General features: G+C 40.8%; 1 long non-coding RNA gene across 3 annotated transcripts in view; it reads left to right on the forward strand.

Annotated features, from left to right (window-relative positions):
* The window catches only part of LOC110404340, a 231,108-nt gene that overhangs the window by 141,306 nt on the left and 62,709 nt on the right, over positions 1–27,093 (forward strand). For all 3 annotated transcript variants that reach the window (XR_002442161.1, XR_002442160.1, XR_002442162.1), the window contains exon 5: positions 17,152–17,273. This is a non-coding gene — a long non-coding RNA (uncharacterized LOC110404340). The remainder of the gene's footprint in view (positions 1–17,151; positions 17,274–27,093) is intronic.

A 27,093-nucleotide genomic window follows, 5' to 3' on the forward strand; every position in this document is an offset into this window, starting at 1 on the left:
TTGTACAGATGAAGGAACTGATGCCCAGAAAACGACACGTGTCATGTGAGACGACACAATGGTTTAGTGACAGAGTTGCTCTTCAGCTTATAGGAGCAGGAAAGAAAACTGCCCTGCTCTTCTGTTGTTTGGTTATAGTAGTATGCAGGTGATCAGCCAAATATTTCCCCCATGTGAATCTCGTTCTTTTGAGCTCCTTTTGTACTTTCATTATCACTCACTGGTAATTAAAAATGACCTGAGTTCTGTGTATCCTTCAAATCTGTGCTTGGGGAGGAAGTTCTGAATTACCTTAAACACCTGATTTTTATTTAAAATATGGCTTTCAATTAAATCACTCTTAGATTCAATAGGAACCACAGTTAATGCATATATGTGAACACAGACTGTAGCCTCAATTTTTCACATTTATGGGCTTTTTTGTGTATTAATCTAATGAAAAGTTAAGACTGGGTAGTTGCATGTAAATCTTCGTAAATAATAGCGCTTGAGGCTGCCGCCCATGTGTGTGAAAGAAACTCTGTTTTTCTCCTGTGACACGAAGCTTTAAGGACTTTTTGTCCTGATCAAGAAGGAATGCTTTAATAAGCATCCATGTTAGAGGGTTTGTGCTGTGTAAGCTTGGTGCAGACCATATGGGCAAAAAGGCACGTTGTGTGGCGACAACTGCCCTGCTTGTCATCCCCAATCATACTTGCTCTAATCCTTGTTTTAATTTACTCTGCTTGTACGGCACCGATTCTGCCAGTGCGGTCCTTAGGGTCCCTTCATTCCTGCCATTTATGACAAGGAATATGCAAAGGCACAATTATTCATCCACTAAGGTGACAGAGAAGGGCTCTGCTTGGGAATACGTTCCCAGACTTGCAACATCATAATGTCAGTTGTTAAAGCAGTTTGCAGTTGCAAACAATTCTTGAGAGACTGTTTTTTTTTTTGTTTTTTTTAATCTTCTTGAACACTCAAGTGCTAAGACTTAAACTGGTCTAAATGAGTCCTTACTGATTAAGGATTGTAGCTGCAAAGTTTTTCTACGTTGTGTTCTCCACACTTCGCCATTTATTCAAATGGGCTGTTTTTATTGTCTTTTCCCGTCCAGTTAATTACTGTCCTCATATGTTTAACTGCAGACAAAGGATAGTATGTTGAGCCACCCTTATTAAGTCTTACAGATTGTATATTGTTTATATTCTGATGTATACCACATTCTTAAACGGCAGGGAAAAAAAAAGGCGACAAAAAAACTCTCAAGTGTAGCATTCAGCCTCTCAAGTCCATGATGTATTTCATTTGCTACGGTCAGAGCAATTTTAACAATGCCTTTCATTTTCTTATAGCCTAAAATGATTTTCTTTCTGTGAGGCCATTCTCCAAAACTTCTCTTCCCCTTTCAGGGTATCATTTGCAATTTAAAGCTAACCTGGTGAGTGTTCTAACAATAGGCTTGCCCATAAAATGGTTCAAGGCCTGCCTGCATGCCTAATGAGGTTGATGTTGAGCTATTTAGCTCTTTGTCCTTCCATAATATCTACTTAATGCAGTTCAATGGGAGTGGATTGTTAGAAGCATTAAAGATTCTATTAAGTCTTTACTAAAGCCACTCTATTCTAGTCCAGCTGTATAGTGGCAAGAGCATTAAATTTGAGAATGTAGCGGGAACAAGGGGCCTGAAAAAGCACCTATAAAAAAAGGACAAATTTCCTAACGAAGTAAGACCACACTCAATTTAAGACCTGTTACTTTTGTATCCTAGATCTAAAGAGTTTCTCAGTGTGCATCTTGCTGTGCTCTGAATTAACTCTAGTTTCACTTAATGGATGAACAAGGTAGTTTTAAATCTTTATTTATTCCCGTGGCACATGAGTTTTGCTTTACCACACCATTTAAAACAAATAATGTTATTATCTCAGGGAAACTAACATGTTCTTGCAGGGACTTTCTTTCGGATAGCATTTAAATGAGATGTATTTTCCCCATTAACTTAAATACTGTAATGTGATTGATCTGAATCGTGAATACAGAAATCTCTGTGCTTTGGGGGAAGATAAACAACACTTCTGACGGAAAATATTCATTCAGCACATTGTTTTGCTGAAGGGATTGCTTTTATCAGGCCTGTATGGTGCTAGCCACCAGCATTGAGAGGAGGGAAGGAAAAAAAAAAAGGGTTAGAATGGCCAGGATTTCACACAGTTGGCATTGACTTGGCTTGAAGAGGCAAGCACTAAGCTGTCTTTTCAACCATAGTAAAAACCCTCCATCTGGCCACCCTAAAACTCTGTTAGCTTGTTCAACTCGCTGTCGGCTGATTGGGCTTTGTGAAGCAGAAGTAACAACATCAATAGTATAAACCCTTGCCACTTGAGAGTATTACATTTCATTTCATGCTTGACTTAATCAAAACTGGGGAAATGAAATTTACACCTTTTTGATGTTCTTTTCCCTGCTGTTTAAGGAGAAGAATCTTAACCCATTTGATCTTCACATGCACCCAATAAATGACCAAATATGCCAAGCTGCCAAAAGCAGACGGCTGCCAGTTGCCAGTTTATGTCAGGTCACAGTGAAAGAGCTTAATGCAGTAGGTTTTAAGTTTCGTATCAAATACCTCGATGTGCAGCGCGCTGTTTTGGTGCAACATTAACAGTTTAGCTCCCCTCCCTATTAATGTTGTAAAGAAAGCAAAAATGTCACTTTCACTGGAGGGAGATGTGTTAGCAGTCAGCTGTTGCACGACAGAGTCAGGAGAGAGTGACAGAGATGAAATGAAGCTGGATGTGAATCGCTTCTTCAAACCCCTGACATTTGTTCCTTTCTTTCCTGGCTCTGATCTACATGATATACAGAGTTGTTGTTGTTGTTTTTCCTGCTAATAACAAGACAGTGGAGCACAGGATTAGAGATTGAGTGAAAAATGGGACTGGTGATAACGTTTTCCCAGTGCCTGGGGGGAGGCTCATTAAGCGGGAGATCAGATCGCAACCAAAATACATACATAAATAAAACCAACAACTCTCAAAGTTCTGTTTTGCAGCTCACTCGTGTAGAAAGCTTTTGACTCGGCAGAGGCAAGCCCAGAGAGAAGCTTTGCTGCTCCCATTGAGGCCACGTCTCCGTGTGACGTTCAGTGCCACCACCTGCACTGGGCAGGTGAGCAGCCGGCCTGGCACACCGTGGTGCTGGCCCAGCACACGGTGACACCCGCTAGCCCTCCTCCCGGCACTCCTGGTGGACCTTTTGTCAAGGGCCCTCGTTTATGACTTGATGAAAACATTTGTAATAGATCATCAAATACTTACACATTGTGGGGGACAATATCCTGTTTGTTAAATATAAATTAACATTAACACAGATCCCCCATTGCAAAGAGGCGAGGGGTTTTGACACCTTTTCAGAGAGACAGGCCGGGCCCCAGCAAAGAAAGCCGAGGGCCTGTAAAGGAACTTGTCTCGAATGGTGATCCTCGGGCTCTTGTGTGACAAGGTACATAGTTTCTATTCAGGGACGGGCAGATTATTGGTTACTATAGTTTCCCTAATGCTCAAATGAAGCCAAGGCCTAAGCTGAACAGAATAGGTTAAAAGGTGCCGATGTTTGGGCCTGCGAAACCACATGTTGAGAGTCAGAGACCAAACAAAACAAAGAGCACATCTCTCTGCTCTTTTGATGTCTTCTCTGAGGGATGCGGAGTGAGAAAAATGCCGCTGTGCCCTGTCCCGGCGCTGGGCCGCCCCGTGTCAGCGCGGCAGTGTGGGAGCACCGCACAAAGGAGCCGCGCTGTGCCCGGGCCTCGGCCGTTGGTGCGGGGAATCACTCTCATTGCACACGTTTCTTCTGTCATTTCCCCTCACAGGGCCTGTGCTGTAGTGTCAGGCGGAAGCCCAGCACCCTGGAAGGACTAAGTTTTAGCTCGGTATAATTTGCTAGTCTCCATGTGCGTTTCCTTTTGGTCTCTCCTTTGGTATTCTGTTGGTGTTGTGTTTCAGAACTCCTTGCAGCACTCCAGCCGCCAGCTTCGTGTTGGGCTGCCCCAGCCCACTGGCTGCTCGACATCTCGTGCGTGACTCTCTGACTGCCCTTTTTCCTTTTGTGAGTGTACAGTGTTTTCACCCAATTCACATTCACTGTTTAAAAAAAAAATAAAAAAAATCCCGTGTGGGATATCCCCTGGTAGCACCAGCAATGCTTTTGCATTTTTCATAAGCAGGATTAAAAACCCGCTACTCGTCCTCATCGTGTACATTCCCTCCGCTCTGTTGAAACTCAGTTTAGTGTTTTAATTTTTTGTATTTAAAGTCTTGTAAGCAAGATAAATGTTCGTCAGCGTTGAAGGGCAAGTGCTTGCTTTGATAGGTTATATTGCCACAGTTTGCTGTTGCTCTTTAAGTATTCCAGTACTCTAGATCCAAGTATTATGCAAAGCAAAATTAATCGGCACCTGCATCTTTTTAAAATAATAGAATTCATGAATTCCGAAGTTTTATCAGTGTTATTGTAATTCTGATTGTCGTTGGTTCTTTATACCATTATAGAAAAATATCTAATTGTAACAACTGTATTCCTATAGTGAACATATTACTTGAATTCAAACCCTAACAATGGCAATAGGATAACTGTCCTTGAATTTGAGCCTTTTGTGATACATCAATAGGCTTACAATGTGCTGAATTAGCAGGCATATTAATGGGCAGATGCAGCACCAGCCCATTCTTTTTACCCAAATCTTCTTATGCAAATACCCCATGAATCCAGTTCAAAGAGCTAGCTTTAAAATGAGCTTCTACACACATTCAGATGGGCCCTTTCACCACTAGCAATGGGACTTAGATAGAAAGTGACATGAGAAAAGTTTAGACACTTGTTTTTATAACTGAACATGATCTTGTTATCATAATCTGATACTGGTAACTGGCATGGTCTGGTTGTAGAATTTTAAGCCTTTAACAGAGGGAGATAATCTAGGCCTTTGTGCTGCAATGTACTGAATCCTGCACTCAGTGAAAGCTATCAATGAGAATCGCAGTTCATGCTTTTTCAAACAAAACTTTTTCATGGTGAAGGCTTTTATCCTATGATAATTACTTAACTGATTGTAGTGGTGCCTTTAACATTAGCGAGCTCATAACAAGGGCAAATAAGAAAGGTTGCATTATTTTAGAATAAATAAATTATCAAATAAACAGGTTTTGTTTGCTTGTTGGACTAAATGATAATGAGATCATTATTAAAAATGCTAATGCACAAACACCAGCATGGCTAGTAAAAGTTAATGTATTTTGTGATCTTCCTTTTGTTTGCTCTATTTCTTGTGATTTATTCCACATCGACTGCATCTGGGCAAGAGTGTTCTTAATGATTTAATTGTATATTTGGGCAATTCTGTCAAAGAAAAGGGAGAAGAGTATTTATAGTTTGTCTTTGATATTGAAGCTGTTTCCTCTAACATATTTTGAATTTGTCTGCCATTTTCAAGAAAACCTATGGTTTTCTAGGTCTTTAAAAAAAAAACAAGAAAACACCTGTTTGTTTTAAGAAGCCCTAAAGATAGGGAGAAGGAATCTCATGTTGACATTTCCCATACATGGTGACCGAGCTTCATTAAAGCAATGCTTCCTACAGAATATTCTATGGGAAGTGCAAAGACAACTGAGAATCGATTCTCAGCTGGAGCAAATTGGCATAACTAATTGACTTCTGTGAATTTGGTCCACACTGTTTCAGCCCTGAAAAGTGTGTGGAGTTGATAGATGTAGATAATTTAAACTACATGAGATTACTGTAAAAAAAAAAAAAAAAAAAAAAAAGTAGGAGGGGGAAATAGTCTGTTCTTTTATCATTACTTTTAAAGAATCACAATGTGTTTTAGGCTAGCCCTGTACAACATTAGGGATTGATTTATTCTTCATAATTTTTATGTTCTGAAATGAATACTTATAGTGTGTTCAGAAGCATTACCAAGGTGATTCCTTTACCAAGATTCTTAGTGTAACAGATGAGCGTAAAAGCAAGCATGTACTTTAAATGGTTATTTTCAGTGTAATACCACATTTTGTATAGATGCATTCTAGCAAAAATACTGTGGATTGTGCTTGATAGCTGTCCTGGAGGAATGATTTATGAAGATTTAATGGCAGTAAACATGAGTTCATTGAATCTTCTAGAAACTTTGTGTAACAGTGTTACTTAGGGATGTGAACACATCTGGCAATGCTTTTATTTTTTGGTATTGTTGCCTATGTCTTGTAAGTCTGTAGTAGCAGATGTATGTGCTGGAAGAATATGTTGAATTCATGTATAGGTACATAGAAGGTCTAATTCAGTATTCAGATGTCTGTAATTAGATGACTCATCTCTCAGAAATACCCGTGATCACCACTGACCCTGCTGAGCCATTACTGCCCCACACTTCTGGAATAAATTTCATCTTTCATATCAGCAGATAGCTCATCAGAAAAAACAGTTACATGTAAAGAAGCAAATTATGACAGTGAAAGGCAGAGGGGAATCTGCTCCAAAGGCTGTGACTATAAGGAGCTTCTGTGCAGGAGAGGCTTTCCAGTGACTTTGTCAAAGGTGTTCCTGGCATGCGCAGTAACCATTACACATTATGTCTTTGTGAGAATGTGGAATAATTGTACGTATCTAGCTGAATCTCAGTTACACAGTGATAGAGTAACTGTTAATCTCTTAACTTTTCTTATGTTGCTGCATCTTCTTGCAGTAGATGAGACTGAATAAGTGAAGTTTCATTTTCTTGCCTGTGTTTCTGTATCTGAGCGTTTAACTACAGCGTGGAAAGAAGGTGCGAACAGAAATCAGAGGACCTCTGAAAGAGTCAAGTGTAAAAAGAGATGAAGAATAATACAGAACATATGTATCAAACTGCCAACTGGAAGATATGTAAAAATGTGGGGGGGGAAAAATAGTGTAAAATAATGGCAGATAACAACATCATCTAGGAAGCAGGACAAACCAAAAGGGAGTCTTGGTTCTGTTCGCTGTTGTGCAATTCCCTTTAAAATTTTGTGCCTTGTTTACCAGGAATGGGGGCTGTTGCAGCAGCAGTTTGAAAATGGATTTGAGGACTCCAGGATGAAAGTTCTCCAGAATGTATGAACTACGCATAGCTGCTATTTTACTGTGATTCACCAGCAGGGGTTCACGCTCCATAATGTCAACAGTAATGAAAGGCAAGGAAATCATAGATTATACAAACTAATTTGAATGAATTTCAGTCCTTAATTGTTTGCTGTGTTTTAGTAAACAGAAAGCCACATTAGAATAGGAAGAGGGAAAAAATGCAGTTTCTGGAATGCATAGATAGCGTCTTGTGAACGTGATTTTATCATAGGAAAGCAGAATGCAACGTGCTGCTAAGAAAATCAAGTCCTCAAGTTCTTTTTCTCAAGGAAGAGATACTCTCTGGACAAAGTTTCATGGTGGTGGAGTTTTCAGAACATTATGAAAAGAGGCACAGGGACATGGGGAACCGTTTCTAGAAACCAAAACCAGATAAAATACTTGCAGCCAAAGCATAACTTGCAAATGAAATCGGATATTCTGACAGCTTGAAATCAAAACTTTTCATTTCCAAATGGCATTTTTCAGTAAATTGAAATGAATCCATGTCAAAGAAAAAGGTTTCAGTATCGTTCCCTATACTGTTCCCATTGAAATTTAACATATTTTTGTACTTAAAGAAAATGGGATAAGCTTCTGTGTTTCAATGCATTAAGGAACTGAACCCTACAGTGTTTGAGATAAGCCTTAGTTTGTCCTACAAACAAAGCTGAAATGCATCCTCAAGGGATTCAATTTCTTGATTTTTTTTTTTCCACATTTCAACATCTGGTTCTGAAATAATACGTGGGTCATTCTGAAAATAATGCCTCCTATTTATTTTCATGGAAATTACAACAGATGCAAAGAGCACGATAACACTGTTTGATAGAGCGAATTCTCAGCTGCAAGACACTATTTTTCCACGCAGTCACCACCATTCGCTATGGATTTTATCCAGCAATGAACAAGAGCCTGCGTGCCATGCTCACAACAGTTTGCACAAGCAGAGGTGACCCGCTGTCACCACTGCTGAAACGCACCACCCAGCACCTCACTGCGCTCACACCCACTGCTTGGTCCCCAGAAACATTCAGCAAGTGCTGATGAATGTCAGTGAGTGCCATTTTTTTTCCGCATGGAGGAGTTCAGTGACACACCTTTGCTTCCTGTGCACTTCCATGTAAGACCCCGTTCAGTCAGAGTGCCCCTCTGCTGCCATCTGTCACACGGCATCAAGATGTAACAGAATATTGGTGGGAAGGTTCAGCCTCTACTGCCGTACCACCAACATCTGCCCTGATGTTGTGGGCCCACGTAATATAATAGGAGGCATTACTTTTGGAGCAGCCCTCATAGTTTCATGCCTGCTTTTTTTTTTAATTTCTTTGTGTGCTCAGGAGGATTTTTATTTTTATTTTTTTAATAAATTCTCCTTTTTAAAAAGCTCCTTCTAGGAAACACTTCAAATGTGCATTTGAGCCCTGTGAGCAAACCAGTGTTTTCTAACTACAGGTGCTCACCCAGCAGTAACGTTTCACGGTGCTGCTTTCCAACCAGAACAAAAAAAAATGAATTATACTCACAAAAATATGCCAATGTTCCCAGTCTCACACCTTCATCAGGGCTGAAAGGTTGGTATACTCTGCTAAATCCAAGTCAACAATAAAGGAATCACGAGAAGTGCGAATGGAATTGTTTCTCTGCCAGCTGGAGCGCAGCGAGGCTTTGCTGGTTGATGAACAGCTGTAAATACTGTAGATTCCCCCTTTGCATTCGTGCTGTGTAGACAGTAATGCTGATGTTTTGTCTGTAACGTCACCACAGTCGCTATCATTACACTCAACTTCCTGCAGTTTTATAGATTTCCTCTGCTTTTCTTACCTTCCGGATATTAGATGTGCAATGCCCTCTAGCAAATACGGCCACAGCCTGAGCAGATTTCATCCCTTCTCTGGCCTAAAATGAGCAGAATTGCACAGCGAATCCAGCGTTCCTGCTATTGGAGTACCATCCAGGGGCATTTCCACGTGCAGGGATTTCCTCAGAATTGAGTGACTCTTCCAAATTGAGCAGGAATTGGGTGACAAGTGTGACAGTCCAACCCAAGACATCTCATTCAGCATGTGTGGTTCAGCCCACACATTTTACTTAAATCTGACATTTGGAGAAGAAAAGAATTATTTACTTAGTAATAGATATCTTCTGTTTTCTGAGATGTTTATCCTAGTGGCACTAGGGGTTTAGATGGATGTGTTAAGCATGGGATCAGATAAAAGCTATCATGTAGCAGCACGGTTCTTTTGCACGAGTTTGAGTCGGAGTGTTTACTGCGTGCTTCATGTGCCCGTGGGATGGAGTAGGAACAGAGCAGTAGCTCTGGGGATGAATTAGCCTTTTTCTCTTTGCACATTAGGAATGCTCTCACTGGTTTGAATGTGAGGCAGGTGTGGTCTCTGGATCTCACCAGGACTGCAGAGTTTTCTTTGTCAAACCTCAGTGTTCTGTAAGTCATCAGACTGTGTGGAGATGGAAGCAGTGGGACAGTAGTCTTAGGTGGGACCAGTGTAATGATCAGGTGTTGGGTCCGGAGTATGAATCTCCTCAACTGAGTAGGAATCCAAAGAAGATTGCGCACTTAGCTCAGAAGATTTAGAGAATGAGTTGCTTCACTGTTTACAATAGCCCTGCAAATACACAGTTCGTATAGTAGACTGGCAGAGGGGAGAAGGGAGATTTGGCTCTTTAATCCAGGATCTCTGAAAGAGGATGGAAGAAACAATCTGAGCATGCTACAATAATTCAAATCCCTGTAAATACTCTGTTGAATACTAAAACCCATGTAAAATTATTATTGCTCCCAAGACAGCCTATAAATATTGTTATTGTATTGGCTGAATCCAAACATAAAATATTTCCTCCCTGGTTTGTTAAACAGTTGACAGATATAATAAATGGCACTAGCCAACTCTTAATCTTGGTTTTAAGATTTAGATTTGTTCTAGATGTTAGAATTAACCCTGGTTAGAATACATGATAGATTTCTATTCTACAAGAGAAATATCCCCTCTTCGTAAGAAATCCTCTTCTTAAATCATCAAGTCTGTGACATCCCCTTAATCCCTTTATTTTTCTTCAATTTAGCATAAATACGTCCCTTTTTTACACCTCCATCTGTCTATTCTACTTTTTCTGCCTTGGTTCCTGTCTATGTGCATTGAGCTCTTTTTTTTTTTTGAGGGCATTAGCTAAAGCAGTAGTTTTCCAGAGCTGGTGCCAGAAAAGTAGGCTGGATGTCTTAAGAATGGTGAAAGATGTAAATACACAGAGGCATGTATAGATCTGAATGCGTGCAGTAGTGGGGATGGATGGATAGACGGACATGTGCGCAGATAAATAACACAGCCAGGGAATGTACGTCTGTATCTCTCAGGAAAGTCATGGGCTTCTAAATGTTCTTGCTGAGAGTCCAGTTAATGAATACAAATGTAGTGCAAACTCAAGCAAGCTTAAGACTTACAATGGCTTGTTCCCAGGCATCTACGGAGTGGCAAGGAGGAAAATTAACATAGGATTATCATATTTTACATGTGGGCATATTTGACAATCCTTTTAAGAATAGTTTAAGGACAGATCTGGAGTTTTAAGTATTTGGGACTAAGAATCACTAAATATAGATTCTGCGAATCACTTAGCTATAATTCTTTTGATTTTTGTGATGAATGACACAGCTGCATGTTCAGTTGACTCCTACATAATGAAATAAGCTATTTTGATTTTTAAATGTGGGGAGATAGCACTCCATAAGCTATCTTGAACATTTAGTAAACTTTCATTTGATTAGCTGAGCCATTTTTGGCAATATGAGAAGCTATCCACAGACGTATTAATATCAAAAGTCTGTTTCAAAAAGTGAATGGTGAAGGATAGGTATGTCTTCCTGAGTTTCAGGATTCAGCACATCTAGGAGGCACGTTCCATAGATGCTGGAGATTTTATGCAGGTACAATCAAGTATGTCTAAGATCACCTGGCTGTGTTACGCAGTTGTCTGGCAATGTGGGTTGTGGTTTCTACATAGCACATTGATCAGATTTTAATTATCGGCATAAATGTGATCTGGATAAGGGGAAGGCAGGAAGACACATGATTGCATTGCTGTCTACTTCAGTTAGCTAGCAATGTGCAGCTTGTGGTGGCTTTAGTAGGATGAACAACGTCTGATCTTGTAGAAAGGCTTTTTTTTTTTTTTTAAATGAGCTACCAAAAAAATGCCAATTTTTTTTCTCACAATGTCTCTACATCTTGTGCAAAGAATGTGCCTTTTATTTGGTTTTAGAGATCTTAAATTGGCTTTTAGCGTATTGTCAAATGGATTTTCAGGTACATCTCCTCTTCAGATGCGTCTCCATAATAAACTACCTACTGAAATGTTCTTAGTATTGCTTTTGCTGAGCTGAGGGAAATACTTGCTTTCTTTTCTTAGCAGAAAAGTTAGAGTTCCCATCAGTGAGTATTTCTGTGATTGTATTAGCCTGTGCTGGACATTGCAGAGGTACCAGCAAATAACTTGTTTAGGGAGGATTGTCACTGCAGATGAATTTTCCTTGCAGGTGAATTTTTTTAGTGAGATTGTGGCTTGGTGTACTGGGGCCATAATTCCACTGTGAAACAGAGCTCCACAGTTCTGAAGCAAAAGCCAAATAAAGTGCAGTGATCACGCTTCCTTCAACACAGTGACCATCCTAAGTGTTCTCAAATCTTGTTTTCTTGTTGAAGTCCACCATTAACACCAATTGTGTTTGAAGTTCACTTTCATATGGGCAGTCTGTCAGCTTTATTAAACAAAATGAAACAAAATCAACATGAAGCAATTCTCACGCTGTGCAGCAGCACCAGCCCAAAGTTTTGTATTCTTTCCTGTGTCCGTCTGCAGAGTTTAGTTTTAAAAGCAATTATTGATCATTTTAAAACATTTGTTTAAATACAGTATAGAGTCAGACCATCTGTCCTTCTGTTGTGTCCTGCTATCTGACTCCAGCTAGCAGTGAGTGCTTATCAGAAGTGCGTCATCCCTTCCCTGGATTATCTTCCCAATTATCAGTGGTTTGCTCTTCACCGAAATAGGTAGGATCTGTGGATGCATCTAATAGCAGCATTCAGCACTTTACATGTTTAAGCCTATTGAAACATAGTATTAATTACATTGGTGTGTCTAATGGTGCTGTCTTTATTCTCTGATGGATTTTTCCAGATAACTAGGCGACCAGATGTTCATTTGGTCCATTTCCAAAAGAAATATGTTTCTCTGTATATCTTTCATTCGGTGTTTAGTGATGTTTTCATAGCAGTGCACTTGCAATTAAGAATCTCTTGGTTGCTTTTTTGGAGTGGGGGGGAAGAAGGGAAGGCAGGGAGTAATGCAACAATGAACTCTACTGTATTTCCTGTTGAACTGTTTGAAACTCTATCAGGCAGTGACTCAGTCTAGGTCACTCTTCAGCTGCTCCCAGTTCTCACCCAAACGTTGAATCAGTTTTGTCTGCTTTTGATTTATGAGCGCATGATTAAATAAGGAGTCTGGAGCAGCAGAAGGTATCTGCTGCCGTTAGGGGAGCACAAGCCTTGGAAGTTGGCGGATGTTGGCTCTGCTTGGAGCAAAGGTCATCTTTTAATGGAAAGAAAAACAAAAACAAAACGCTCCCATTCCACCATGAGGAGATACTGAGCTTCCAAGAGGAGTAACTCCTGTGATATGCTACCGTGCCTCTTGTGCTGTACAGATTTTTATGGTTCTTCACTCCTCTTTCCTCCCCCAGACAAATTACACAGAATATAGGGCCTGTCGTATGCCCAGGTGATACTGAAATGTGCTACCAGTCAGCCTCTGTCTTGGCTTCCATCTTCAGGGGTGTGATCCAGAATCCTGTCTCTGTTGGCAGTGGCTCCTTTGAGTGCCTCTTCCTGCGGTACCAGCTCATGCTCTCACCGCAGCGGGTTGCTCTAGTCAGTGGAAGGTTTGTAGAAGGTCTGGAGGAGCTTCAGAGTGCACAGTGACACAGGAAAAGCTGTGGTATTGGGTCTGCCTCTGCTGTTCCTGCATGTTCCTCTGCTGTAGGCACGCAGCAAAGTACTGCGTATGCTTCCTTGGCACCAGCAGCTTCTCGTGGAGCTGTTTGTCACTCCTTCTAGCATACGTTCTAATTTTAAAACCTGGAAACTTCAACAGTTTAGCTCCGATGTAGTCCTTACTGCTTACTGATACTCAGCCTTACTTCAGTGAAATTAAATTTGTGTCTCATCAAGGTGTGTGTGTTTTCATTATCTCATGCTTTCGTGATGCTCTGGAAGGGTGACTGACTCTATATGAGAAAATCTGCATGTGTTCACTTTCTCCTATGTCCTTTGGGACTGGGAAGTGTGCTCTGTTGGAGTTCTATTGCTTTGAAGCTGGAAGGTACCAGTGAGTCACTCTGTCTGGCCTCTGCACGGCTCAGGAAAGAGCTGTGCCATGTTGAGTGGTGTTGATAATGGACAGAGAAGAATCTTTTCTGGAAAACTCCTGTGTATGTTACAGGAACAGCTCGTTTGTGGTAGCCAAGGATCTGAACACCAAACTTGTACTGTCAAAGAGGAAAATATGTTTAGGATCTGGTTTTGTGTTTTTTTCCTTTTTTCCTTTTGCATTTTCACTTAGTTTTCATTTCTGTAGCTACCGTATCTAAGCATGGGCTTAAAGTTCCAAATTTTTGTGACTTTGCTTTTTTTTTTGTCAGTTTTTGTAGAGAAATCTTTTTTATCTACTGAGTGAAGACTTGGAGTTGGCCAGGAGAACTTTTGTTACATTGATTCCGTATTTTGACTGAATTTTTTCATTTCCATTTTGTAGTATTACTCTGGTCACAAAATTGCCATTGACTGAGGAAATCTGGTCAGTGTTTTTCTGTTGCATGGCTGCAGTGTTGTGCAACATTCTTCTTGCTCGTGTTGGAAACCATAGTGCCCATGCTCCAGTTACGGTGCACCATAGAAAAGATGGATTCTTCACTAATAACTGCAAATTTTGAGATACTACTGTTGTTCAGTTCAAATGGGCAGAATAGCAATTCACACTCCACGCTGTTCTCATTGAAAGGGTGCTGTTTTGCAATCTCAGCCACAGTTATTGCCAATCTCATGCATTCCTATCATAATTTTTTTTCTTTGCTTTCTGTAACTCTTCTTCCAAAATTCCAGTAATTAGTATGCAAAATTTGTCTGTCCTTGAAGCTAAAGGCATACTCTGGAGTATTGTCATCAGTTATAGCTTTGGGGTTCTGTTCTGCATCTTAAGGATAAAATCCCTAGCTGAATTCTTATGCTGATGTTAAGTACCTGAAGTAAAGTAACTAACTAAAGGAAACATGCAAATAGTAAAGCACTTTCTGTTAGTTTTTGCCAGTATCTCTTACTTTGGTAAACCTAGTGGCAGTTTTTGGGCATGAACAAAAAGTGGTACAATACATGGGCATGTGTCCGCCTACATAAATTTCATTTCTTTAAATTAAAAATCCAGAAAATGAAAACTATCCGGATGCACTTGCAATAAATGAAAGGCTGACTCAATGTCTGCTATAGCCATTAATGAGCTTTTCCTACACTCCCTAATCATCTTGATTGTCTTATTGAACGAAACATATGACACAGGCCTTGTGTGGAATCTCAATCAGACTCAAGCACTCACTTCTGTTCCCCATAGAGTAAGTGGTGATTTACTTCTGGCACCTTTTCAAATGGCTGCTCTTGAAGTTTGTGGCACTCTCACAGCAACAGTTTTTCAGTTGAATTTTCCCCTACCTATACACTTAATTTTGCAGAGCACTAGTTGTCTTCAAGTTGTTAATATCTCAGTGACTGCTAGTACTAGAAGAGTCACCCATGTCAAGCCCTTGGCCAGCTCACCATTTTGCCTCTCTTTTATGAAGCCAGTATACTTCCCTCAAAATGGAATATGCTGAAGTGGAAAACAGCTGCATAGGCCCATACTTCCATTGCCTTTTGAGAAAAAGATTCTGCATGTTTTTAACCAAAATGTTCCTTCCTTCTACCTAAGAAGTATTTTATTAGGAAATAAATACCTCTGGTTTTAATTTTACCAGAGTTGTTGGGTAGCCCCTTTAAAGTGAGATTGGGGCCCTATCATGTATCTATTAAAGAAATGTTACCCAACAGCCCATAATTCTGCATGAGCGCTGTGAGCTTTCTGTTGATGTTTGCAGTCTCAGGAAAAAGCTGATGATTACAATGGAAGTGGAAAGGGAAATGATTAAATAAGCTTTGGAAACTAAACTTCTCTTCCTCCTTCAAACTGATCCTTCTGGGCATGGCTAGAAAGAAGTGGAGGACAATGGCAAGGAAGTCTACCTAAACTTAAATTTCTGGTTTTCTCATACTTGCTCATGTTTAGAGAAATTCCTTCAGTCTTGTAAAAACAAATGAGGTTGCTGACTGGTAGCTAACAACATTGTTAATGATTTGTAGTTTCTCATGTCCTGGTTTGCTTAGTTTAGGTATAGTTTTAAGGACAAAACTGTGCCAATTTAATCCATAATGATGATGCAAATTTTTTTTGAATGTCATTTCTTTAATGGATTTGACAGTTGATATCTTAAAACTGTAAACCTTAACTACTTGGTCTCAGTATTTTCAAATGCATGCTTGTCTTTCATTATATTCTTTCATTCTTTTCATTATATTCTCATAATGTTCTTTCATTTTACATCTTACTGAAGAACTCTTGCAAATGCAAAGTAATAACTGTTTAGTTTGATTTTTCCATCATAGTTCTTCTGTATCGCCACTGCCCATGTGCTAGCCCATGGGGTGCTAACAATGAGGGCTAGTATTCTAGAGAGGAGAATCTAAAAGAATGGTGTGTTTTATCACCAGTGTTCCCATTTCAAAAGAAAATATAATAAATGAACTGTAATATTTGGGTGATAGGGTGTGTTGCACATGGAAGCCCCAGCTAGGAACTGGGCTTTGTAGATATCTGCTATCCTTTGCAAAGCATGGGGAGAGGAAAATAAGGGACTTTGGAGGACAGTGTTGAGCCGAGCTGAGGAGATAGAGGAAGGGGATCCAAGAGGAATGAAAGGTTACAAAGAACAGACTGAAGAGGAGAAAAAGAGAGCTAAGGAAGGTCAAGGACAGGAAGAAGGAAAGCAAGGTGAGAAAAGAAAACTAGGGAAGGAGCAACCAGAGCACCACAAAGAGAAGAAAATAATAGAAATTTGTATTGGATGGAGACATCCATGATACACTTGGAGAATACCTGAAAAAATTATAGTGTTCTTACGTATTTTTCTGCATGGATTTTCAGTCTACTTCTCTGTGTTTGTTAAATGTGTTTTTCTGTGCAGTTGGATGAAAATGGGATCTTATTTTAGTACAGATTTATTTTTTTTCTTTCCGAATGTGGCAACGTACACAGAGAAAGAATAGGATGTGTGTTATTTCAACAGGAACTCAGGATGATTTGTTTAATGTGAACGAGGGTGTTAGGTATTGTGAACTATAAAAACATTTCATTGTTAAACTAGAAGAGCTAAATGTATCGGTTTTAGCAATCTTCCAAATCAAACAGCCAAGTTTTTTCTCTTCCCACCGTCAGTATGACATCATTATGTTTACACTGAAAAAAACTATTTGAGAGGTACCTCTTGAGTTGGAACAGGTTATTTGGTGTGGCAAGAATTCCTGAAATGTTCTTAGAAGTTTTCATTTCTGTCTTAGTCAGAGGAAGTCAAAGCAAACGTTTTCAGCCATATAAACCATATTCTTTAAACATTGTTCCCAGTGTCCCAAAAGCACAAAGCCATTAATCAAAAAGATTAGTGCATAGGAGAAAATGTATGAGGACAAGCTGTGCATTTGTACAGAAGGGATGTCTACATTCCTTGTTAGTTCCAGTGATGAACTTGTGCCTTCTATCACTCAGTACTTCAATATTTTCTATTTAAGCCTAGTTTGGTAGTAGCTTTTAAAAAATGCAGTTAACAATCACAGGATTGGATTACATGGATTTCGTTCTCATTTTGTTTCCTCCTGACAGGCCTTTCCTGGTCATTTTTCCCTGTTCTGCTGAATTTTGTGCAACCCGAATGCTACCCATTGGCACTGGGACAGGGAGAGCCACCCATGCAGACCCAGATGCTGTAGTCCTGCTTTTCTAAGGTAAGGTGTTGTAGCAAGGTTGAAGCATAAAACACCCAGATGACAAGGTGCTCCTGTTTCCTCAGCTCTAGGTTGCATTTTGGTATCTTTAGGAAGCAGAAAGGCCTGGCTCCCCATGTGTAAGTTACAAAGGGCTCTGTCTGCAAGAATGATGCCATGATGTCTGGCAGTGGTAACCAGCACAACATTGAGGTCACTTCTTTAAGTATCACATTGCAGCACAGACCTTCCCGGTGTGATGTCAGGAGGCTCTCATGAACCTTGACTGCTCTGCCGCAGCCATGGTTATTCTTAGAGACACTTCCCATTCCTCAGGAAAAGCTCCTGTGAGAGGCTTAGTTGACTTTTATCTTTAGAAGCAAGTATTTAAATGTTGGACTAATTTGTAGCTCATTCGCAGCTCAGCTGCAGCCCTGCCAGCTGCAGTGGGATCAGTGACAAGCCTTTCTTCTGCCACCAAAGCACACTTGCAGACAGATCCAGGCCTAGGAGCACATTGCCCCAGAGGCAACTCAGCTTTTTCACAAGCATGTAGCTGCCTGGGGGAGTTTTCCAGAACAAGTAGCGTATTAGGCTCTCCCTAGCAAAGAGAGACCTTACATGCATATCGAAACCTCACTGGCTTTGTGAGCGTTGGATTGGCATTGCTGGGGACTGCTCTGTTGTATTTGCAGGTGGAGAAGGGCTGGTGACCATGAGGTTAAATACTGCCCAAGCAGAGCAGCTGGGCTGTGCAGCTCAGAGGCATGAGCTGTCCTCCTAAGTGGCAGAAGGGGTGAGAGGAAAAGACTCGATGCCCTCCAGGGATGTTCAGAATGGTAGGAGCAATATTGGTTTAGTCCAGGCATCTTCTCTGTTGGCTGGATGGCCGACTGTGACCCAGGGTCAGTGTTCTTGCAGGAAGTTAGCAAGACATCTGAATTAGAGACAGCTTGTGTTGTGTGTTGGACCATAAGGAACGCAGGTTCCTTTTTGGGTGGAGATCAGAAAATTACTTAATGAGGTTGAGGTAGGAACTGGCAGTAAGTACACGGGGAGATATCTGTCTGTGCAGTTTAGCAGTCATTTGGCTGTACTGAGTGTTGCGGGGATTGCTTCTCTGTACGTTGTGTTCTTCAGTCTTCTTCCACCCATCGCTTCTGGCTTTGGGGAGTGAGGCTGGGAATGTGTTTGACCTCCCAGAGCTGGAAAGCTGATGTGCCCTAAGAGACTGAAAAACAACACGCTTACTCCAAAGCCCAGCAGCCCCGTTCCAAGCCACTGGCCAAGGCTAGGCTGGCCGTGCTAGCTGCAGGCCTGCAGCTCTCCTGGGCATGGGCCCCCAGGCTGTGTCAGGGAACCCTGGCTGATGGGGTGTCTGTCCTGAGCTGGCTGGCAGTAGGGTGAGCCACCCTGTCAGTTTTACTTCATCACCGAAAATGAGTGCTGTTTTCATAACCGCATGTTCAGCTGGGCCTCCCTGACTGGGGAACAGAAACTACATAGCACCTCTACGTCTCTTGCCACAATCCTTTCAGCCTGGACAGTTAATAGAGATATGTTTAAGAGAAGAATATTCGTGCTGAACTTCTTTTTTAGTTCAGGAGAGTTTTTGTTTATACCTCTGCCACTGAAGAGATTGTTAGTTCACGATAACTGTCCAGATGCTCCACACGCTGGGATCTTGCTGCCGGCTGGGAGATTCCCGTAGCAGACATCAGCAATAGACAGTGTGAGAAAAAGAAACGTGATCACGGCTCTTCTTGAGGAGAGTAAAATATACACCCAGCAGGGAGGAGAATGTCCTAGAAACAAACAGCAGGGAGCTGAAATGAGGAAGCAGCAACGTAGGAAATGGAACTACGATTCTGATGCCACCAGCCAAATTAGCGGAAGCTGAACAGGAGGAGCCAGAGGATTTCTGTGAAAGTGGCAGAGCACCGTGGTTGGATTCACCCTGGACCAGTAAACCCAGCTTTCCCACTGGGGGTGTGTGAATGAGCAGGAGAAGTGTAGAAGTTATGAGTAAGTGAGATGTCTTCTCATCATGAGAGTTGACTTCCGTATTATCTTTTCTAAACAGTTGTTTGGGTTTTTTTTCACCAACTTCAGATTGATTTTTTAATTAAGAATTGCTCTTTAGGACTTAAACTTGCAAAAAACATTGTTTGCTATACTGGCCTAGTTCCAGTAGTAGCCTTGGTCTTTCCTAAATGTTTTCTTAGGACTATTTTTTTTTTTTTTTTAACTAAAACATAGCTCTTGTAGTGCTGCTTGTGAGGGAGTCCAGCATAGAGACTGGTAACAAAAACATTTGAGTCTAAGCGAACAGGTGAAGTAGTCAACTAATATTAACTTACATTTCTTTAGTTTGCACAATGCAATCATGAATATGGAAATTAAAATATGAGCATTTTCCTATATTATCTCGTGGTGAACCTTTTTGGTTTTTATTAATTATTGTATATTGAGTGCAACAAATTCAAAGCTAACCAAAAGAGCTTTTAAAAGCATAACGTTGCTCTTAATTAAACGGAAACTTTGAAGACATTGGATGAGCTTAGTGAGATTCTCCAAGGGCAATAAATACATTATATCTACTTAGTGTTTTAAGCAAATTTTAATTGTCACTAACAAAAATTAATTTGATTTTCAAAATGAAGAAAGGGGGTGGAAGTAATGGGAGTCTTTAAGGTCAATGAACGATCCCATAAGAGTATTGCATTGGCAGGTTGAGCGGAGCAAATCATGAGATGGAAAGGGAGATTTCATTAGGATGTCACGTTAACCTGAAGTGATTAAAGTGTGAGGCCTTGTAGGAGCTGCTTTTTCACTTCTCCAGGCATCAAGGCTTGTAGAGACAAGGGGAAGGAATCAAAATAAGAGGACTCTAAACCTTGCTATGTTGTGGGTCTTAGAACTTTGGCAAAGTCAAGCTTCCTGAATGAGAGAAGGAAATTGGTCCATAGTGTGATTAATTAAAGAAGAGACTGAGAATTATTTAAATATAATTTAAAGCCATTTATTGAAAAACCAATATGTGAATATAAGCTTTAATTTCCCTGAAAATAAATCACAGCTAAGGATGAGAAATTTTACACGTTATGCGTAAATCCAGTGATTTGGGAGACCTCCCATCATGGAAGAGGAGTGCAGAGGCACCACGTCTGCCACAGCCCTGGGGGACCGGCCCTGGTGCTCCAGATGTGCGTGCTGGCACAGCCAAGATGAGTTTAAGAAAATGATTAAATACTGGAAAACTTAACAGTACGTGAGTGGTTGAATGTTGTAGACTTGAACGCAGTTTTCACACTGGAGGATTTTTGTGGGTTGGAGATGGTTTCTGCTGTCTGTGCTGCGCTCAGGGTTCAGGACTCAGCGAATTCCCTTTTGTTGTCTTCAGTCTGCTGCAATTTCAAAACTTGGAGAACTCTCACTCTTAGCATTTCTATGAATCTTTTATGAAATGCGTTTATTGTTTCAGAGTAAAGATGTGGAAAAGATTTTTTTTTTAAATTTATTTTTATTCCGGAAAGCTTCCCGGAACAGTAGGGTATCACAGTCATTCACAGATAGGGAACTCAGATAAATACAGGGAAGAGCGTGTCTGCCTGCAACGGTACACCGTGGAGCAGAAGGTACCTATGCTGCTGCTTCTGTTTTCAGAGAAAGGGAAATGAATTAATGAAGCAGAAAGTTAGCAGAGTTTTGCTCTCAGTGCTCTGCAGCTTCTGGGACCTGAGCACGACAGCCCAGATACATCTGCACAGCAGGGTGCTGCTGTGTGCACACCTTCCAAAGCCCTACGCAGAGATAAGCTGCAGCTCCCGGGTCCCACATCAGTCTCCTGAGCTATGTGGTCCCCAATCTTTTTTTTGTTTTGTTTTTTTTATCCACTGATAAACATTTCTTTAGGCAAAATGTGCTGCAGACAGCTATGTCATCTGTGCTTACGTATTGAGTTTCTGGCCTTGAGTAGCACAAAAAGAAGGCAGGACTTCAGAATCTGCAGTATTTGAGAGCAGGTACCTGTTGGGTTTCTAGGTGTCAGCTAGGTCTTTTTAAGCAGAAAATACACTTAAATACAGTGAGGGAGGACCAGCATAAAAACAAGAAAACATTTTATGTAGTATGTGAAGGATTTCAGAAGAAACCTACCAGTGTGTGATTCTTGGCTAAGCAGAAGCTGGAGTAGAATTTTCTGCATTTCATGAACGCAAAATTAGTTAATGTCTTTCCTTTCTTTCTTTTATGGTGTTGGCATTTATTCAGGGCACCATAAGCCCCGTGTCCTAAATTTCTTGATTCATGTCTAAACATCGCTTGTATTAGCTGTACCCTAATTAATCCTTTTGTGCCACAAGTTGAATTTGCCCAGCATGCTTTTCATTGCCAGGAATGGATGCACCAAATCTGCTGATGCCAAAGAGGTAATGTGCATTTAACACGCATCAGCAATCTCTCTCCCTCTGATAATTGCTGATTCTACTGCACTTAATAATACACCAGTAGGTTAAGGTTATACACAGCTCAGGCAGTGCTAACTATCAGGGTGTGTGGTTATTCTATAATAACCACATTTTAGGGTGTGTTTCAATTTTACAGGGCAGTCATTTACTTCAAATTACTTTGTCATTTCTTAAAGTCATTGTGTAATTCCTTTATAAAAGAAAAGAAAAAAGAATGATTTTTAAAGATGCATTAAATAACACTAATTATAAGGTTTAGCTCTTAACATGTTTTTTATCCTCAGTGCTTTATAGCCATTTTGCTAATTAATTTTTACAGCATTCTTGTGGTGAGTAACTTGGAGTACCTCTGCCTGAAAGTTAGGAATGCCAAGGCGAGGAAGTCAAGTGGTTAGCCCAGGAGCTGGCTGTAGATCCTGTGTCAGTGTTCAGCTGTTTCTGACTGCCAGGTCGTGCTCTCAAAAATCTTTCCTTCCCCCAAACCATGGTCTCAAGAGTTACATCATCTTTAAAACAGAAAAGAACGAAGCCTAAAATGGCATCCGTCAGTTCTGTGATCTGTGATCAGAAACATCTTGACTCCATTTAAGATTTGCTTCTAAACAGTGACAGGTAAAATACTAGAATTCTTTTACAGCACTGGTCTTTGGAGGTGGCAGAAATTCAGCTAAATGTCCGCCAGTTCTTTTCTTGAAGTTCCATCAGCTAATTAGTGGTTGTGAGGAAGTTCTCTGCATTTCCATTGCCTCCTTCAAGGTCTTGTCAAGCTTCAATCTAACTACTGGCTGTCAGCCTGTGATTACATTTCTGAGCTGCCGTCAGTCTCAGGAGTGTTCAGCACAACAAAAAAGAAATGTCTTCAGCTGCAGGCCTCTTACAGGTTAGGTAGAAAGGAAGAGAAGATGCATCCTCTGTCTTTGTCGGCGCACCATTCATAATATAGGAGAAAAAGGAGGCAGAAAGCGAAACGACTGCAATGGCAGGCCATTCTCATTAGGGAAACATGCAGAGAGGACAGCTTTCTTAACCAACTTAGCCAGACAGCAACTTGATGCGAAGTCTGTTGGAACGATTTTGTTGCTATGATCAATTTTGTTGCATTGTTGATAATGTTGAAATGTATTCATACGCAGATTTATGTGTGCTTATGTACAGTTATCTTTCAGTAATAGAATAGGGTGTGTCTATGAAATGAGGTGGCTTTGTAAGTCTCAACCTCCATTTATTTAAAAAAAAAAAAACAACAATCTGAATAAGCTCATGCCTGTTTAAGATGCATAACGGTTCTGGAGGGCAACTTAAAGCCACTCAACTTATAAGTGGTTGGGTTTGTCAGCACCATGGATGTATTTCTTTTCTGAATAATACTATGTCCATATTTAGCACACCTGGATTATTTTCAGCTGCCCAGCTTGCCTTGTTTGTAGATTATATTTTTGGTTCCAATATTGAGAGCACTCAAACTGAATCCTCCACAATCCCTATATATTAAATTTAATTATTTTTAAACTTCCAGTGCAGTTTGTCTCTAACTTAGGTATTATGTTAACACTACAAATACTAAATAATCATCTGAAGGGAAGAGGTGACTCTTCTAATTTTCCCAAAGGCCTTAATCCTCCCGTACGATCATGTTGTAACACTGAGCTAGCATGCTCTGGTTGGCTTTGGACGAGCTTTGCACAAACTTTAAGGACTTACATGTTACCTTATTGCAAAGCATTGCTGGCATTGGCTTGCTGCGAGACTGTACTTTGTGTTTATTTGCCGTAAACAAGAAGAAATATTTAATACCTGCATCTCAAAGGCTGAGCCTCGCAGATAAGAGGCTGCCTTGTTGAAACCTGCTCAGACAACCTTTATTTAAAAGCACTGCTTACTGTAGCTTAGTTTCTGGGCTACCCGACAAAATTGCAGTCTCTGGTAAAATTAAGAAAAGGATGATTCATACACCTGGAGAAAGAATTGGATATTCAAGTCACTTGTCAGGCTGGCAGCTTTAAATTATATAACAGGAAGCTTTCTATTCATATGTAATGTCACTGAATCACCACTTCTTTATTGATAATTCATTATATGTTGCTACTATCACTCTGCAGCTCTGAAATGCTTTTTGCTATAATGATTTTATACCATACTAGTATAATGGCCTTCTGACTGTGTCAATCAGCACTACTTGCGTGTACAATAATATTATTCTGCAATCTGTCTTGGGAGAATGCTTAAAAGCTTTCTCTCATTTTCTCCATTTAACTCATGTATTATCTGAGTTTTTACATTAAATGGCCATACTTAATATCCCATGACATGTCACCGATTTTCAAGGGAGGATACTGATACAGTACTTACCAATTCCAGAATCTATACTAATCAAATTACACCTGCCCACTTCAGCCAAGAGCAGCAGTTCAGTGTATCAGCATTTAATCTGTAGAGAGAACTTATGAGGAGGAACAAAAACACTGAACTGCAGTCGGCTAAATGCGGGCATGGTTGATGCGATTTGTTTTGCAGAGAGGAATTTGAAGATATTGAAGTCAAGCTGAGGTACAGGGGTCACATATACAGATTTATTGTCAAAGCTCTGCCCACACTGGTGGCACATTACAAGGACGAGGCCCAATCCAGCAGCTGCATCTGCAGTTTCTGGTGTGCGTGTTGTGGTAGGTAGTTCTGCTGAGTAGGGCTTCTGGCTGTAAATGTGAATGTCTGTGCAAATGTGAGAAACTCAAGGCGTTAGGTCCAGCTTCACAGAGAATTCTGTCCCAGTGCAGGTAACAGTAGTTGTAGTTTTGCATTTAAAACTGCCTGGAAGTCCCAAATAGTTACTGTTAAGCTCTTCCTCCATCAGATTAATGTACTTGAGATTTTAAGACTGGAAATGTTAAGAGGTGAAATTCCAGCTGCTCAACACAAAAATCTTACATAGCAATCAGAGCACTGAGCACGTTATAAATAGATCTTTTCCCTAAAAATGATGGATACGCTTAATTCTTGTTTGACTCAGTGAATGCTATGATGCAACTAATTTCTAGGCTAAGGAATTAAAAATTGTTTGCCAAATAGCGCTGAAAATGTAATGTTTCAAGTGGACAGTGTCCATTTACTTTGGCATTTGCTTATATTACAGTCGTGTGCACTCTGTGTCCAGGAACTTCAGGCAAAGTTACTGCAGCAAGCCTGCAGTCTCCAAGTGCAGGCAGAACGAATCTGCTCAGCCACACAAGAAGAATGGCAAGGCACAAAAGAAGTGGTTTAATTAGGCCGCAGCCTTATTAACTCACGAGACAATAAATGGTGCAGTTGGCATTGTCATGCTTTCCTCGGTCTGTTTTCAAGCTAGCTCTCCTTGGGAATTGGGTTCTCCTGCCCGGAAACCTGCAGCTGTAAGAGTGGGAGACCTTTATGTGTAGAACTGAGAGTAAGGACAGAAGATCCTCAGCAGTCAGGTAGTGGTATGAGTGTTTCTGGGAGTTGGAAAAGGGAACGTCTGTCCTAATGCATAGGCAAAAACTTTCCTTGCTCTTGCTGAAACTGGCACTGACTTGGGTGTCCCCTAACTGCTGCCTGCACCCATATGTTGGCAAAAGCAATTAGCAGTAGGTACTACTACGAATTTGGGAGAAATAAATCTGTAGACAAATCACGTCGCTCCATGTTTAAAAATTGAGAAACTGTCATTGAAGCTTCTCATAGTTGGATTTTTCTTTTGCTGTTGTTTTCTCCATTGCCTCAGCTTAGAAATGTTGCTTTCGGAGCCTCTCCTAGGCTTTCAGAAGCCTTCAGCACACAGGGCGGCCTCAGTGCCGTGGGTGCCTACCCCGTCCTAGCCCAGCTTTCTGTTGTCACAAGTGCACATCACTGTCACTGCAGTCAGCGATTCATACGGGCTGAGAACGCGGCAGCGAGACCAAGGTGCAAGGACTAGCAGGGGTGGGCTGCCCAGCTCCATCTGCAGCATCCACGTCTCCTGCAGGACACTGCCCTGCGCTCCCTCCCAGCAGTGCAGCCATGTCTCCGCTTCTGAACTGTGCCATAATTATTTCTCTTACGGTTTTGCTCTGACTCACAGTATGTGCTTGGTTGCCTTAATATTGGTGTAACTAATAACCCCAAGAGGGAACAACGCTCACTTCTGGACAGGTTAAATGTGAAATTGTCTGTGCAGCAGTCTGATGAGGTGGGCGTTAGTACCCAAACGTATTTGCGTTCCTATTTTTGATATGTGAGGAAGGAGGTGTTTGTTTAAATGTGTCAAAGTCAGGGAGAAGTGGAAGGAGGGAGCCCCTGGTTTCCAGCCCTGGGTCCTGGCTGCTGCTCAGCTCCCCCAGTGTTTGTTTGCGGAGCTTTCCTCTCCCTTTCTCTTGTTTTTATAAGAATATTATTAGCACTGTCTTGAAAAAACAAAATGCTGTAGTGTGCTAGGTTTTTTTTTTGGAAGGAAAAAAAAACAAAACTTTTTTTGTTTTCAAGGGACCTGCAAGCATAGCACAGCAGTTCCCATGCTTGGATAAATTATAAGTATGCCATATTTTCAAGGTGTTTTTTCTTTTTTTTTTTTTCTTCAGGAAGAATGGGGCATTTTGGTTGCTCTGCAGGCAGTCTGTGTTATGTGTAAAATCATTCTCCTACTGCAGGGTAGTTCAGAGTGTCATGTTTAATCTGTGTATTCATGGGTCGTTTAATGCTCATCTATACACATGCACACATCTACTTTACATTTTTTGCATTAATATTTATTTGTACGTATATATTGTACAAATATACATATATGCATATGTTACTTCCACCTCTGGATATAGCCCGTGAGATCATTGACTGTGCTCTTTTTTGTTTTCCCCTCTGGAGAGCGTTAGCACCTGTGAATGTTATTTATCTAATTACATTCTTTGCTGAGACAACCTCTACCAGGATAATTTTCACTCCAGCACCACATTCGCAGGAGGCTGTGCTTCAAAGCTGACGTATTCCCCTCCCTAAAGAGGAAATGTAGTACTGCGATTTGTCTTTTTAACTAAGCTGTGTGGGGCTGGGTAGCATGGAGGGGAGAAAAAAAAAAAAAACGCGTTGTCCTTGTCACCTGCCATTTTTCTAGCCGACTTGACACCCCCAGGCTTCCCAACAGCTCTTTCCAGCAGGAGCTGTCTCGGAGCTCTTAGCATCACCAAATAATTGAGGTTGTCACATCTCTTGTTCATTGTTTTTTCCAGGCCTGGAAAAAATGCAAATATTTCATTGTAGTCATTAATTTTCCCATCCTTTTCTTCAAGCATCTCATTGGTTTGATCTGATGAAAAGGGCTGAAGGCATTATTGCAAACACAGTGGCATCCAGGTTCTGCCTATAGTGGGGAAGAATCTCATCAGATAAAG

Source organism: Numida meleagris, chromosome 10 (assembly GCF_002078875.1).
Source record: "Numida meleagris isolate 19003 breed g44 Domestic line chromosome 10, NumMel1.0, whole genome shotgun sequence".
NCBI lineage: Eukaryota > Metazoa > Chordata > Aves > Galliformes > Numididae > Numida > Numida meleagris.